This window comes from Lissotriton helveticus, chromosome 6, assembly GCF_964261635.1.
Source record: "Lissotriton helveticus chromosome 6, aLisHel1.1, whole genome shotgun sequence".
Lineage (NCBI taxonomy): Eukaryota > Metazoa > Chordata > Amphibia > Caudata > Salamandridae > Lissotriton > Lissotriton helveticus.
The window spans coordinates 327,495,651-327,510,595 of record NC_136067.1 but is presented as its reverse complement, the minus strand read 5'-3'; positions in this window follow the sequence as shown (position 1 = coordinate 327,510,595).

The window sequence follows — 14,945 nt, the reverse complement described above, 5'->3', positions numbered from 1 at the left end:
TCTGCACTCTGAAGCTCCACTCTGAAGCGCCACTCTGAAGCTCCACTCTGAAGCGCCACTCTGAAGCTCCACTCTGAAGCGCCACTCTGAAGCTCCACTCTGAAGCGCCACTCTGAAGCTCCACTCTGAAGCTCCACTCTGAAGCTCCACTCTGAATCTGCAGCTCCACTCTGAATCTGCAGCTCCACTCTGAATCTGCAGCTCCACTCTGAATCTGCAGCTCCACTCTGCACTCTGAAGCTCCACTCTAAAGCTCCACTCTGAAGCTCCACTCTGAAGCTCCACTCTGAAGCTCCACTCTGCACTCTGAAGCTCCACTCTGCACTCTGAAGCTCCACTCTGCACTCTGAAGCTCCACTCTGCACTCTGAAGCTCCACTCTGCACTCTGAAGCTCCACTCTGCACTCTGAAGCTTCACTCTGCACTCTGAAGCTCCACTCTGCACTCTGAAGCTCCACTCTGAAGCTCCACTCTGCACTCTGAAGCTCCACTCTGAAGCTCCACTCTGCACTCTGAAGCTCCACTCTGAAGCTCCACTCTGCACTCTGAAGCTCCACTCTGCACTCTGAAGCTCCACTCTGAAGCTCCACTCTGGCTGAACATAACAGTCTGCAGTTTCACACGTTACATTTGTGTTAGCTGCATTACGTCATAATTTATTGTCAAAGCCATTTTGTTTGTGTGAGTGGTAAGGGGGCGGAGGGCTTGGTTGAGGGCAAGTGTCTGTTACGGAGCTCTCGCCACGAAGCTCCGCCCCCTCCCCGGCTCCACTCCTCAAACGGTGATTTCAGATCTGTATGCAATATTAACAAAGCAACGCATGGCCGCCCGTGCTTTCTTCGTACTCACTAGTGTTAAGAGGCGGTGGCTTCCGAGTTTCGAACAGCACTTCGCGCTGCAGGAGGTCATTGACAGTCACTAGTCAGCCCACTACCGAGCAGACTGACCCGGACCCAGCCCAGTCCATCCAGGGCTTTCAGTGGCATTCATCACAGTGTCTCACCGGAAGGCGGGCATCAGAGAGAAGCGGGAGGGGGCGGGAAAGGGGGAGGAGAGAGCTGACGACGGCCGGCCGGAGCAGAAGACGGGCACCAAAACAAGCGGGAGGGGGCGGGAAAGGGGGAGGAGAGACGCTGACGACGGCCGGCCGGAGCACGAAGGCGGGCACCAGGAAACAAGCGGGAGGGGGAGCAAGGGAGGTGCCGGCAATGCCGGAACAGAATCGGGGGCGTTCCCGGCGTCGCGTGACGTCGGCAAAAGCCAAAGAATGTCGGGAACGCCCCCGAATCTGGTCCGGCATTGACGGACAGGCCCCTCGTCCAATGGCTAGGCTCCATTTATGGAGCCAGCCAATGAATGACGAGGGCCGACCCAAAGCCACACTACAGATCTCATCAGGATTTCGCCTGCGCGAAAAAGATGCGCAGAGCGCATCTTTTCGCCAGGCAAAACCTAAAAATGGCCCAGCAGACCACAAAACAGGCCCACACACTGACCTGTCCAACTAGCCCGTCGGACACAGACTGATTGCTTTATAGACCAGTCCAAACCCAATACGGCAGTCAGAGAACTGGACGAAAAAAGAGTGTTTTAAAGCATTGTGATGCATCAGTCTCAGACTAAAGCCGCCTTGTATATGAATTCAGCAGTAAATGACATCATAGGAAAATGCTTAGGCACCTTCTTGAACAGTGAATCTGTGGCAGCACAAGTTGGAGCGACAACCATGTTGAATAGGAATGGATCAAATTAACCATGTCCACCCTCTCAGGGAAGATACCTATGCTCATTTATGGCTCACACAAGACAGGAAACCAAATCTTTGACATTCAACCAATAATCCATCTGGTATCTCTGATTCTCCGTACCAGAGTTCCTAATTCTGACTCCACAGCCTGATGTCCTCGATCGCATACAGACCTGTTAAAGGGAAATGTTTGAGACTGCCATAGGCATGCCAGCAGTCTGCCTAGCTCGCAGCCCTCCCTGCGCAACTGGTGGGAGGACCTTTCAGAGAGAGGCAGAGTACAAAAGAGAGACACAACCTTCCAGTCTGTTGTTGCGTAGTCAGACGTCCATGTGGTCACCCCGCCTATCTGCAGGCGTAACACTATGTTGACTTTCAATGTGGACTTGAGGAAGTGGAGTTTGTCATTTTTTGAGCAGAGATGTCGTTTGAGGAAGCAGAAGATACCATTTTCGATGGATCAGATTGTTTGGTCAGTTGGCTTTGATGGGCGAATGATGTGTGATAGAGAACAGGGCGATGTGCTTGACCGAGTGTGTTGCTATTTAAATGGGTTGGTTAATTATAGACTCTCTCAAGCCTCACTCACTGGGTGCAAGTCTCACAACTGCTCATTGTTGATGGCCTCAATGACTTTTATTGCTGTCGAAATATCGCTTTCAAGTTCAGAATTATCAATAGATGAGCCTATAAGGTTTGGAAATATCTATGTATAACCACCCCAGTTCTGGTTGCCTTCTCAGACTAAACATGTGTTGGTTGAAAATAATGTGTTAGGTTTGCAGGACTTCAATTTTAATATATTTTTTCGTAACATTTTTTCTCCATTCACCAACAGAGCATTGTTGTTTCTGTAATTGCACGGTTTTCATTGTGATGTATGAATTTCCTAGTGCAAAAGGGTTGCCAATTGTGGGTACATATATATTTGTGTAATCTTGTGCTCGCAAAGAGTGTTCATTTTTGTTAAGCTTTTATATTGAAACTGTGAGGATCGGACTACACACAAACACTGCCGCTTCTGACAAATACCACCTCATCTCCACTGCTTATACATAAAAAGCAGATAGCCCTGGCTTCATTGAGCCAATTCACCTAAATACAGGCATTCACAAATGCTGTTTACATAGGATGCATGAACAAATGCTATTTATTACACTAAACCAGCCCTATTGGCTTTGTGAGTGCTAGGAAAAAACATCAAAATAAGGATTGCTTTATATATAGAATGCATGAAGCGGATAAAGAATTAAAAGTGACAGTGTGATGATGGAGTACACTCTTCAGATAAAAAATAATTGTCCCTCATGCATGCCAATGGAAGGCGGAATGATATACCAAATAGCCAATAGCATGAGGTGAGATGGTGATAATCCTCTGGGTGGAGCTAAAACTCACTCTATGAACACTTTAAATAATCAAAACCAATATGTTTTGTATACTGCTGCGCTCTCAAGCAGTCCTAATTGTATTAGAAAAGTGTCAATCACACAAAAGTTGATAGGAGGAATGTTTAGAAATAGTCTAAACACTAGTAATCACTCAGGGTAACCTTCAAACCCATTGTTTCTCATTCACGGTGCCACTCTAGACAGAGGCGTGCCTTATGTACATTAGCAGTGACCCTACACCTCAGAGGAACAGTCCATCCCAAAATGCTAGGCAGAGCCCCTTCCAGAAGGGAACACAATCAACTTCTCCAGAAGGGAAAAGAAGCAACCAGTGGAACCAAGCAACACCCAACTGACCAAAGAGGCCCAATCAGGCCGAAACCAGTTTTTGGCTGCTGTGGTCCAGTTCAGAGAGGATCTGGATTGGCATTTCAAGTTGGACTGCTCCTACTGGAGCAGGACCAAGTCTGATTTGCGTATGGCTGGGACTAATGTGAGGTTGCATGGTGTGCACAAGAACGATGGCTTGAAATGCTATCTCAAGTGCTTGCCAGTGGTTAGATTTATTGCAAGCATTTCTCCCATTATCTGATGTGTGTTTGATTAGACAAGTGACTTCAGGCTAGATGGTGCACAGAGCCTTCTTAAAAAACTAACTGGTGTTTCATAAAGTGTGCACATGCACTGAGATGCAGCCGGTGCTGCTGCAAAGGTTTAGGTTCATGCCGTTGAAGTGTCTAAATAGCAGCTTGGAATATGAATTACGACAAGCAATGCATAGGTTTTGAAGCTTAAAGCCACTTCTGGTTTGAAGAAAACCCATTATCACAAAGTGGAGTTACACCACCTGCCCTCCCAGTTGGAGGCCAGGATTGCAGCTAATCCGATTCCTCAACAACTGCTGCGGTTTTACTGTCACTGTGAGTTTCCCTTCTAGACCCTGGCTGGAAAGCAGCAGAAGCTTTAATTGCAATCCTCTTTAAGGAGCTCCATGTGGCATTTAAATGTAATACAATCCAGATCAATGGGGCCCCACATTTGGCAGTCCCAGGCCTTTGTGTGACTTGCTTAGGGCAGACAGAACTCCATCAAATATTCTATACATTTAGAGGATTATCCATCGGATGTTATTAATTGAAATACGATCATCCATTTAAACGGATTGCATATAGTTTTTCTTTTATGTTTGCACAGTTAGAGCATACATGCATCATATTGCCTCTGTACTATGCCATCTACCTAAGCTTCCTATCACCGTTTCCTTTATGTTGTAACCAGTCAATATAACGCAGCTCAAGATCTGGTTTACTAGAAAGTGATGTTTTCGTCACTTTCAGATTGCAACGCCTCTTATTGTTGGAGATGCAGGACTTCCTTCAACTGGTTAATGTAAAGAAGCAATGCTGAAATAAATGTTATTTCTTTCATGATAGTCAGCAGACAAAGCATTGGTCTTTTCTTTCAGAATCATGCTGCATTATTGAGAAAACAATAGAAGAACACATTTCTACTGGAACTTATTTCCTCGGAAGTCTTTATATTCTTTAGTAGAAGCTGGGTTTTCAGGCTTCTGAAAATAGCCCCATGTCACCTTTCTCTGTTGGTAATATATTAATGATATTTGACTGGCTATGTTAATACCTGTGTGAAAACCCAAGGGGTGTAATAAACGAAGGCCCTGTATTGTCTTGAAGGGCCATCGTCAACGGCGCAGATCAGTATATTTTCCCACTCATCATACGGTTTTGCACCAACTAAGTAAACTGCATTAAAAAAATTTGATAACCAAAAAAATACCGGGGTGTTGAGCAAAAGTTATATAAAAAATATATTTTTAGAATTTCATTTATTAATCATGCAGAATAGATCAGCACGTTTTGCGATATGTACTCCACTTATTGAGAGCCTCTAAACTGTGTGATATTTCTAAAATACAAAAAAAGCAATTTATGGATTCATAATATAGCAAACTATGTGGGATTCCAAAATCACATAAATATCTAAAAACGCTAATAATCCTAGGAATACCGTTTCCTTCTATTAGTAGTGGCAAACACGAGAACCGTAAAAGTGAATCCTGTTTGAAATAAACATTTGATTTTTCCCTGAGCAGAGAAAATACTTTGTCTAAATTGAATGAGATGTGCTTTTAAGATGCAAGTTGCAGATTGTTACGGTATTAGTGATGTTCCAAATGGTTTAACGTTATCCCAGGAAAAGAGTCCAGTTTTACCATCCCCGGCGCACTTTGCGCTCTTCGACGCTGCTGCTAGCACGTACCCGTGTCCCTCCGCTCTCGAACAGGAGGTCGATCTTTTAAGGTGCAAACTGCCAAACTCTGGCACTGTATGCCGCCAACTCTAAGACAGATGCACGATCTTCTTTCTTTCAGGAAATCTCTAACAAGCATTGGCATAGCCAATAGGTCTCGCCTTTGGGACCTTATAAGAGTGTGCTGGGGGTCTCAGTTCGTATGGATGGACTGTAGAGTGTACTAGGGGGCCGCAGTCCATATGGAAGAACGGTAGAGTGTGCTGGGGCCCTCAGTCTGTATGGATGGAAAGTAGAGTGTGCTGGCGGCCGCAGAGTGTGCGGGGAGCCACAGTGCGTATCAATGGACTGCAGAGTGTGCTGGGGGCCTCAGTTCATATGGATGAACTGCAGATTGTGCTGGGGACACAGTATGTATGGATGGACTGTAGACTGTGCTGGGGGCTGCAGTCCTCATGGATGGGCCCCAGAGTGTGCGGGGAGCATTCCCCAGCCTTACACTGTAGGGGGTATTATCACATTGTGTTTTTCTGTGCTTCTGTTCTTGTTTTTCCATTCATTATTGGACACCGTGTTTAACGACAGGCCACTGCATTCGGCTGTATTTTACTGCTCTGCATTTCATTTACCTACCGTATCTAGAGTTCGGCAGCAGTTCTTTATTCGGTACCTTTGATGTATCATATTGTACTCTGTGTGTTCTGTTATATCTTCCGTGTGGCCCTCCAGCGTTCTGTTTCATGTACTATGTGTGCACTGTCGCACTCTCAAGAATAGCACTTTTCTGCATTGTAATGCTTTGTACTGATCGCCTTCAGTTGTGCATCTTCAGTTTTCCTAGGTGTTTTGGGATGCCAATGTGTCCCACTTTGTGCAATTGTGCTGGTTTTAAATGAGTCCATTGAACTCTGCGTGTTGTGGCAACTTCAGGTGTTTGTCCAGCATTGAACGGGGGCCGTCTGTTAATAGACACAGCCTTTTAGGGGGGCTGTTGTATGTGATGAGGATGCAACTATACATCTGGGCATAATGTGGACTTGTGCCCATGCGTGCAGTGTCTTTTGTACAAATCTTTGAATACAAAACATGACACAGGTATCGCATGAAGCACTCGGAAGCCCTGCATACCTTGAGGTTCCCCATATAATGTAATTTTAGGGTAAAGCGCCTAGGGCCTGTTTCAAGCAGATCACAAGGCCCCTTTAAAAAGATTTGTATTGGTAAGTAGCCATGTACGTGAAGTTACCTGGGAGCATCGGGTGTGTGTTTGTGTTTCTGTGTGTGTGTGCATTTCTGTGTGTCGGTGTGTGTGTCTGTGTGTTTGTGTGATTCTGTGTGTCTGTGTGGGTATGTGTGTGCCTGTCTGTGTCCCTCTGTGTGTGGGTGTGTCTCTCTGTGTGTGGGTGTGTCTCTGTGTGTGTGTGTCTCTCTGTGTGTGGGTGTGTGTGTGTGTGTGTGTGTGTATTTTTTTTTTACCCCGAGGGCCATGTCTTCCCACCAAGCTCTTCTTGGAGGAGGGAGAAGGGGGCAAACAGCCATGGACACGTTGGAGGGTAGTGGGGTGCATGAGTAGAGAAACACCCATTTAAATGCAACAAGCGGCACCCATGCCATCAGAACATTTAAGAATTGTGAAGACTCTGGGCTTCCCAAATTCACCTTAAATTTAACCCCATGATATACAAAAAAAATTCTACTTCTTTACCCCATCCGTTTTCAGAAGAAATTGATAGTGAGCACAGGTCATCACAGCCAGGCGTTTTCTTACATTAAAAAACTGCTTTTTATTCACATTTACAGTGAACCTATGCTATTTTACAGCGCCCAGTTAAAACTTTAGTAAAATATGTAATTTCTTTTTTGGGGAGTATTGGGAGAGACTGTCGGCAGAGAGGGAAACGCAGGTTTGAAGTGCATCTTAAAATAGTTGAATAGATCGCGGTTTATCGTACCTTCCAAAACCAGGGTGAAAATCTGCCCAACTGGAAAAAGAGCATTTCTAAAAAAAACACAATAATAACAGGCCTGTTAAATGTGCGTACATGGCCACATGTGACCAGGGCAGTCGCCACCAAAGTCTCAATACACCCAAAGGCGGGACAACAAGCGGCGTTTCACCAAAGAAAAGTAAGCAATAGTGACTGGCATAGGATGGAATACATGGAAAGTGGTGGGCATGGTCTACAGCACCAGAGTAGATACCCCATGCCTCGCAGAAAGCTCGACCTACAGAGTGGTCAAGGTAAAAGTAATGAATGAGCGAGAATAGGTCACTGATCCTTCTGCAAGCAATTAAATAAGAGAGAAGGGGCATACCTGTTATAAACAGCACAGTGGTTTTCTGCTGATGTACAATAGCTGTCAGGAATAAGCAATAAATGAATATAGCTGTACCAGCATGTCTGCTCGCCCTTGATGTGAAATCCGGTTCAGCAGGCTAATTGCTATATTACAGCAATCCTGCATTCGAGTTTGAATGATCTCCACGAGGGGATGTCATTAAAGTGAGGAACATCTTCCCATGTAGCTGAATTTCACCAGTGTATTGGTAACGTAATCTGACAGTCGTTCAGATGATAACCAAATCTTGGAAACCAAATCTTTGAATCCTGCTGTCGGGGTGAGGTTCACTAGCTTCACCACCAGGTGGCAGGGTATCCACATACTCGGAACAGTTGAGCTTACCGAATAGTACCTTCACCCCTCGCCCATCACAGCATCTTCAATATATACTTGACCGTAGGATACTGCTGGGCGGATGCAGATGCCACTTTGTCAATAACTCGGAAGGATTCTCAACAGTTTACTGACCACCGTATGAAACATCCTGCCTTGACACGTTTTTCCTTCAGTGAAGAGCGTTCTTTTGATTATTTACTCAACCACGTTGTGTCCATTTAAGGAAATGGAACGTGGGCACTGTTGTGGGTGAAAAAAGGGACTGATGGCTAAAGGTCTCCTCCTATGCAGCGCATGCGCGCTGCGTAGGCGAGCCCTAAAAACGTGGTTGTTCCAGCAATAGCCTTCGAGCGGTCTTACTTTTAGCTAGCTCTGTCACACCCACCTAGCGCCGGGATACTCCTCCAAGTAGCTGCGCGCTCCACAAATACACTGGTAACATAACATTTAAAGGTGAGATGGCGATTCTATAGGGTGCACTGTACCTCTTATTTAAATACTGGACACACATTTGAGAACAACTTGTGAATCATTCAGCAAGATTATATCAAAATTTTTTAGATACAATCAAATGTAATAACTAAATTACGTTGTGATATGCCACAAATTCATATGAAATAAGTGTATTTTTAGGATTCTAAGTTCCATATCGCTACGTTCACAGTCATACTGAAGATTATGTTCAACGGATGTTAAGAGTATATGGTTGTTTTTTATTGTTTTAGAGAGGTATGTGTTTTGGTAATCCACATATATTATTGATTATTAAATGGTTACTTGTTTGTATTTTAGAAATATCGCACATTAGTGGCCCTGAAGAAGCAAATGATATATCGTAAAACAAGTGCAGGCCTTGTGTTCTGCATAATTTATTCATGAAATTCCAATAATACACTTTTTTTTTTATATATCTTGTGTTCAACCCCCTAGTAGTTTTTGGTTATCAAGCCTCTGGGGGCTATGTTTGGCCTACGGCGTTTGTATATTTATAAGGTGGTCTGCCCAAGAGACATTTTAAAGGCATCATCCACCTCTATAAACTCGCATGTACTGGACACAGACTGAGTATGGTGGAGGTTCATCATCCACCCTCCCATGGCAACCAGCTCTTTTCTTGCAAAATCACGAAAGCCACTCATTAAATCATGAAAACAATTAATATGTCATCATTAGCAGACATCAGTCAGGCATACCAGCTTAAGTATTGCATTCATACTGATGAAATCCAGTCAGACATGAACAATTAAAGTAAGTAAAGTCCACATTTGTAAAGCGCACAATCACCCGTAAGGGTCTCTAGGCGCTGGGGGCCGTCGGGAAGATTAAGCGAGCTATTGCCCAGAGTCACATGGTGCTAGGCTAATCTGCCGCCGGAGCCGGGGATCGAACCGTGATCCCCAGATTCCAGCGTCAGTCGCCCTGGCCGCGGCGCCACACCTCTCCCTCTAATTAGGGTGCTATTACGGTGTTGGTCGGATGCCTTAGAGGGATGGAATCCACCCAACTATTAGTCAGCGGTTCCACCTGCATTTTCATGGCGGCCATAAAAGGACAGTCAGAAAGCGACACTGTAGTCCTGATGGCCGAGCAGGGCAGAAAGACCGAAGAGCCCGTTTTGGTGTTGGGGCCCCAGCCCGATGCTTGAGTGGGCCACCACAGCCCGTACTTCTTTTTTTGATCATGAGGTCTTTCTGCCCCCAACCTCCGGGAAGGGCAGATTCCCCTATTCACCACCCCAGGGGACAAGAAGACTGTTGTGTCCTGGTGTAGTAAGGGACCCATGCCCCATGTGGTCGACTGCACCCAAAGTAAAATAAAAACAGTCACTAGTGGTTAGTGAGCTTTCCATCACCCCTAAACACTCCCTATAATTCCCCCAGGAGGGGAGAACATTTTCTGTGCAGGGGCAGAGGGACACAGACTCATGCCAGGGGGGTGGGGTTCTACTCACACTGATGGATCACGTGCCCAGTGTTATCCCCAAGTACAGATCCACTAGGGAGAGACAACTGTGTAAAGGAGACATTGTCTTCTTTCCAATGCTGCTGCTCCTGTGTTGCTCGGTGCAAGGGGGCAGAGTCATGCCCCCAGCATCGATCAACAGTGAAAGCAGAATACAACATTAGCATGGTCTACATTCATTAGGTCGAGCTATTAAATCCCGCAGGGATAAATTAGCCTCGAACCTATAGCAGGGGAACAAACTCTCTTGAACAAGCGGATTGCTCCGTGGATTTCTCACAATGCATGTTAACTCTTGAAGCGTGACGCTTCTCCAGCGCGTGCTTGGCCTCGCACACCACATCAAAGGCTTCTGCTCCCTCTCACTCACACCCCATCCCCATATGCTCCTTCCCTCCCTCCCACCCGCTGGCTCCCCCGCACCCTCACCAGGCTCTCAATGCTTGTGTTGGCCATCTCAACGCCTCGCTGCTTGACCTCCTGCTGAGAAAACGCTTTCCTGCCAGCATTCAAAACATCACGCTTTCAATAACTGCGCTGACCGTGCTTCTGCTTTTAAGGTGAGCCATTTAAAACATCTCCTCACGCTCCCTGTTGTGCGTTAAACAAACATTGCCGTCCTATGATAGCACCACTTTCTTGCTTCCAGTTCTATTTCTTGGTGGTGAAGTTGCCCTACTTATAACTTTCAAACCGATGTGTGCATAGCGCTTGTAAGAGTGGCCACTGTGGAGGAGCGATCTGTGAAGCTTTTCAGCAGGATACCTCACGGAGCGGTTCTTGCCGTGACGCGCTCTCTTTCATACAGAGATGATTGCTAGGCTGCTCTCTTCTGCATAAAGTACAGTTCCTCTACCAAAGTCCAATGTAAGTAAGCCTTCCGCTTGCTGTTTACCTTTGTTTATCTCCCCCTTGCACGCTTTTTCAGCGTGCTTTTAAATGTACTCTTGTTGTGTTAGCAGCATTTCACTGTTGTTGTCAGCAACCCTCCGACCCCCTTCCATCTGCCCTCCTCTTCTCCCACACCCGCCGTCGCTTGAGTTTCATCGGAGTCCGAATCCAGGCATGTTCCTTCTTTTCTCAGCATGCACAGGTCTCCATGGTGTCGACCCTCTACCTTCCATGAGGCGCCTCTAGAGAGTTCTACATTGAAATACTAGCAAGCGCTAAGACACGAGACACCCATCACTGGTTTTTGTTTTGCTGGGACATCAGTGTGCTGTTCGTGATGGCATTTCAGCAAAACAAAAATTGATCAAACTCGGGACTTGAGGGTAACAATTTCCTTGCATCCCAACTTTGATTCTTGTAAAGAAAATCTTTCTGGTCTTTTAACCGGAAGCATTTTCTTTTACAGTACAGAGAGCAACCTGCTGATGTCCAATGGTCTACAAAGGTTGTGCGAAGGGCGCCAACAAGTTGTCCAATGCACTAAAGAAGTTAACAGAGGCTTTTGTGACCGCAAACTCTGCAGATCTAAGCCTCAGTGATTCTAACGTGTTGATCAAATCATCTAGTTGTCCACTATTTCAGTCAGATGGGAAAGGGGGTCACAGGTAGAAGGGCTAATTTACAACCAGGCAGAGGGAGGGGTGGTCAAGTGCAGTTTAACAAACGCTCTTAAGCAAATTAAAGTCTTTGTTATTTTGGTTACAGCAATACCCTAAGCATGAAGATATGGTTTTTCTGGTTGAGAGTTCTGCAAGGGGTTTAAAGCTGTGTTAAGAGGGTCCTAGTATTCAGAGGTGGGCAGAATACGTACAATCAGTATGCAAGCACCTCGATGCAGTTCAGGCAAACCTGGACAATGAGGTGGCTTAGGGCAATATAAAGGGCCCTTCTGATGACTTGCCTCACCTACCTAAAAAGAAGTGAGGGCAATTCCATCAGAAACAGTATTTATCATGGCCTGAAGGGCAGTCAGTTAATGATTACATTGCGGAAGAACTCACCTCAGTAAACTATGCTTCAGTGTATGATGCAATAGAGTTGGTCAAAAACGCAGATGCAGAAGCCTTCATGGCAAAAGACGATCTAACATGCCTTTCAGCTGTTATCTATGCATCCAGATGATTATGAATTACTGGGTATCCAGTTTCAAGGAAAATACAATTCTATGTGCATAATGCATTACCTAAAGGGGACTCCACCTCTTGTTTTCTATTTGAAAAATGTAGTTAGTTTTACAATTGTAATTCAACTGGGTTTCTGGTTGGCAGCAGATGAGATTAATTAGGGTAGCGGAGCCTGGCATAGCAAAGGGGACGAGGGAGTCATGGAGTGGGGAGTCGTGTCAGGTAGCTCTTCACGTTTTTGAGTCCTTGATGGCAGAGGTCGGGGTTCCATTGGCCCCCTAAAAGACGGCAGTCCTGGTGACTGCTTTAACATTTTTGGGCATTGAAATTGATTCATTGCTTATGGAAACTAGGGTATCTCAAGATAAACGATTGGTGATGGTCGTCTTGCTTGAATATATGTTAACAAGGAAGAAAGTGGATGTGATTGCAATTCAGGTTCTGTAAGAACACCTTCATTTGCGAGTTGAATAACGAGAGCTGAAAGGATGTTAATGGTTGACTGGTTTGACATTGTTGGGAAAGGTTTTACCTCACTTTAGGGTTTGGTTGCATTCAGGGATGAAGCTGATTTTACAGTGTGGATGGCATTTTTTAAAGCATTTTAGTAGTGGTGCAGTTGAATAATTTGGACAATAAGACAGAATGGAGTATCCAAATGTTTTAAAACGTGAATAGGTTTGTAGCCTTTTTGGCAAGTTGTGTGCAGAGCAATTTCCAGAAAAGTGGAGGAAAGAGAGGGGTGTGCATAGCTTTCTTACAATTCTTTCCTTTAGTGATTGCCTTGGTGTTGTGAGAAAGGCACATTAGGAATAGGAAAGTGGTGCTTAATGTATGCAATGTCAGGGTGGTTAATATTGTCAACAGGCAGTCAGCAAGAGATGCTATTGCTCTTCAGCTGTTGCAAGTTTTCTGTTTGAGATGCTTACATTACAACACTGTTTTCAGAGCAAGGCATGTTCCAGGGATAATAAAATACTGTGGGTGCGTTATATCGTTCACAGTGGAGGAAGTTCTGTGGTTTAGCACCAGAAGCAGCTTTGCAAGGGATGGCGATGCTGGAGGAGCGGTTGCACATGGCCACTGAGGTTGGTCCAGCTGATAGAGGGTACTAGGCACCTTCAACAAAGAGTGCACTAGCTGGTATGGTTGCAGATTTTTGTCATCCTGGAGCACGGTGTTACAAAGAAAGTGTATGTTACACAGTGCAGCATTAGGATGTGGTAACATAGTATGGGCCTAATTGAGAAATCTTTCTCAGCTGTTACAACTGCAGGTAAGCTTGCAGGTCTGGTATTTTATGGTACTTTTTTTGGGGGGTTAGGAACCACTGACTTGGGTAGACTGATTTTAGAGGGTTGGGCGAAAGACCCCCTCAGTGTCAGCAAACATCAGGAGGTCGATTACTGTTGATTTCCTGAGCCATTTACTATAAGTTCTGAATAATATCTGATTTCAGTGAAACCGAAGTGATGTTATTTTCACTGGTGATGTCATAGCTGTTTTTGGGGGTGTTTAGCATGTTGGCGTTTCTGGGAATAAAGACTGGGTCAGACTTGCTAAGCACAGAGAGGACAGTGAATGGTGAGGGGGTAAAGATATGGCTGAGCAAAACAGATCAGAGAGACTTTAGGAAGTTCCTGCAGCCGCGCACTTATCCAGTTGGGAAGGTTTGCCCAACAGCCAACTTATGTTGGGGTCAGTTCTAGTGGAGGTAGATTTTTTGAGCATGCTGTTGGGTCACTGGTGTCCAGTTTTCAGTTGTTGTGAGTTCTTCGGATAAGTTTGATGCTATTGTGATTGCTAGTGGATGATTTTGCTACACACTTCTTTTGCACATGAGTATCGACAGAGATGGGTATTAGAGGCTGTTTGGTCAATGTGATCAGGAATTGGAGAGTTGGGGATCGATATGTTACAGTAGGTGTAGCTTTAGCAGTTAATATTGGGTGCATAAAGTTTTACTGTTTTCTTCTTGGTTGTGCCCCTGAACCGGTAACCTCCACCGTGAGAGTGGATTTTTCGGCATGCTTTTTTAAATGTGCGGCCAGATGGGCAGAGCAGTTGCCATTTGAAAGGCAGCTTGGCTTGGACACCAGGCTTCGGATGCAGTGGTGGGGCAAAGATGGAATGCGGTGAGTACATTTGTTGGTGACGTTGGAATATTTGTTTAAAAGTAAAGACTGCCCTGATGTTTTAGTGGAGCATGTAGGTGGAAATATCCTGACACTGTTTATGGGTACAATGTTCCTGAAGAACATAAAGAGAGATATTAGGGAGATAAAGCATTTGTGGTAAGAGACTACAATTTTTTTGACTGAATTGATCCGGAGGCGTACATTGGTTCAGAAGGTTATTGATGGAGCACCCAGAAAAATCAACAGAGACATTCAGAACTTCTGTGGGAAGGAGAGCTTAGATGGTAGGGTGACATATTTAGAAATGTGCTATGCACAAAAGCAATCCTTTTAGGGATGATGTTGTGCATGTGTCCTTTATGAGCATGCAGCTTTAACTGTTTAAACGGAGTCAACAACATAACATTTTAGATTGAGTAGAAATACTGGCTCAAAAAAAGCATTCATCCTGTCTCACTCATTGAATGCAAAGCTAACACACTCTTGGCCACACTCATTCGTACTACTGTTTTTATTAAAACTTCATAATTTGAATTTCAGTTAAAACATTACTTTTTCTTGATAAACTGCATTTCTTGTTTTCTCAACATGGAACTAGAGGGAGATGGTGGGAATTGAGGAGCAAATTTAGCAAGGTTTTGCATCGCCCTTGTGCCATGCAAAGGGACGCAAAACCTAAGTG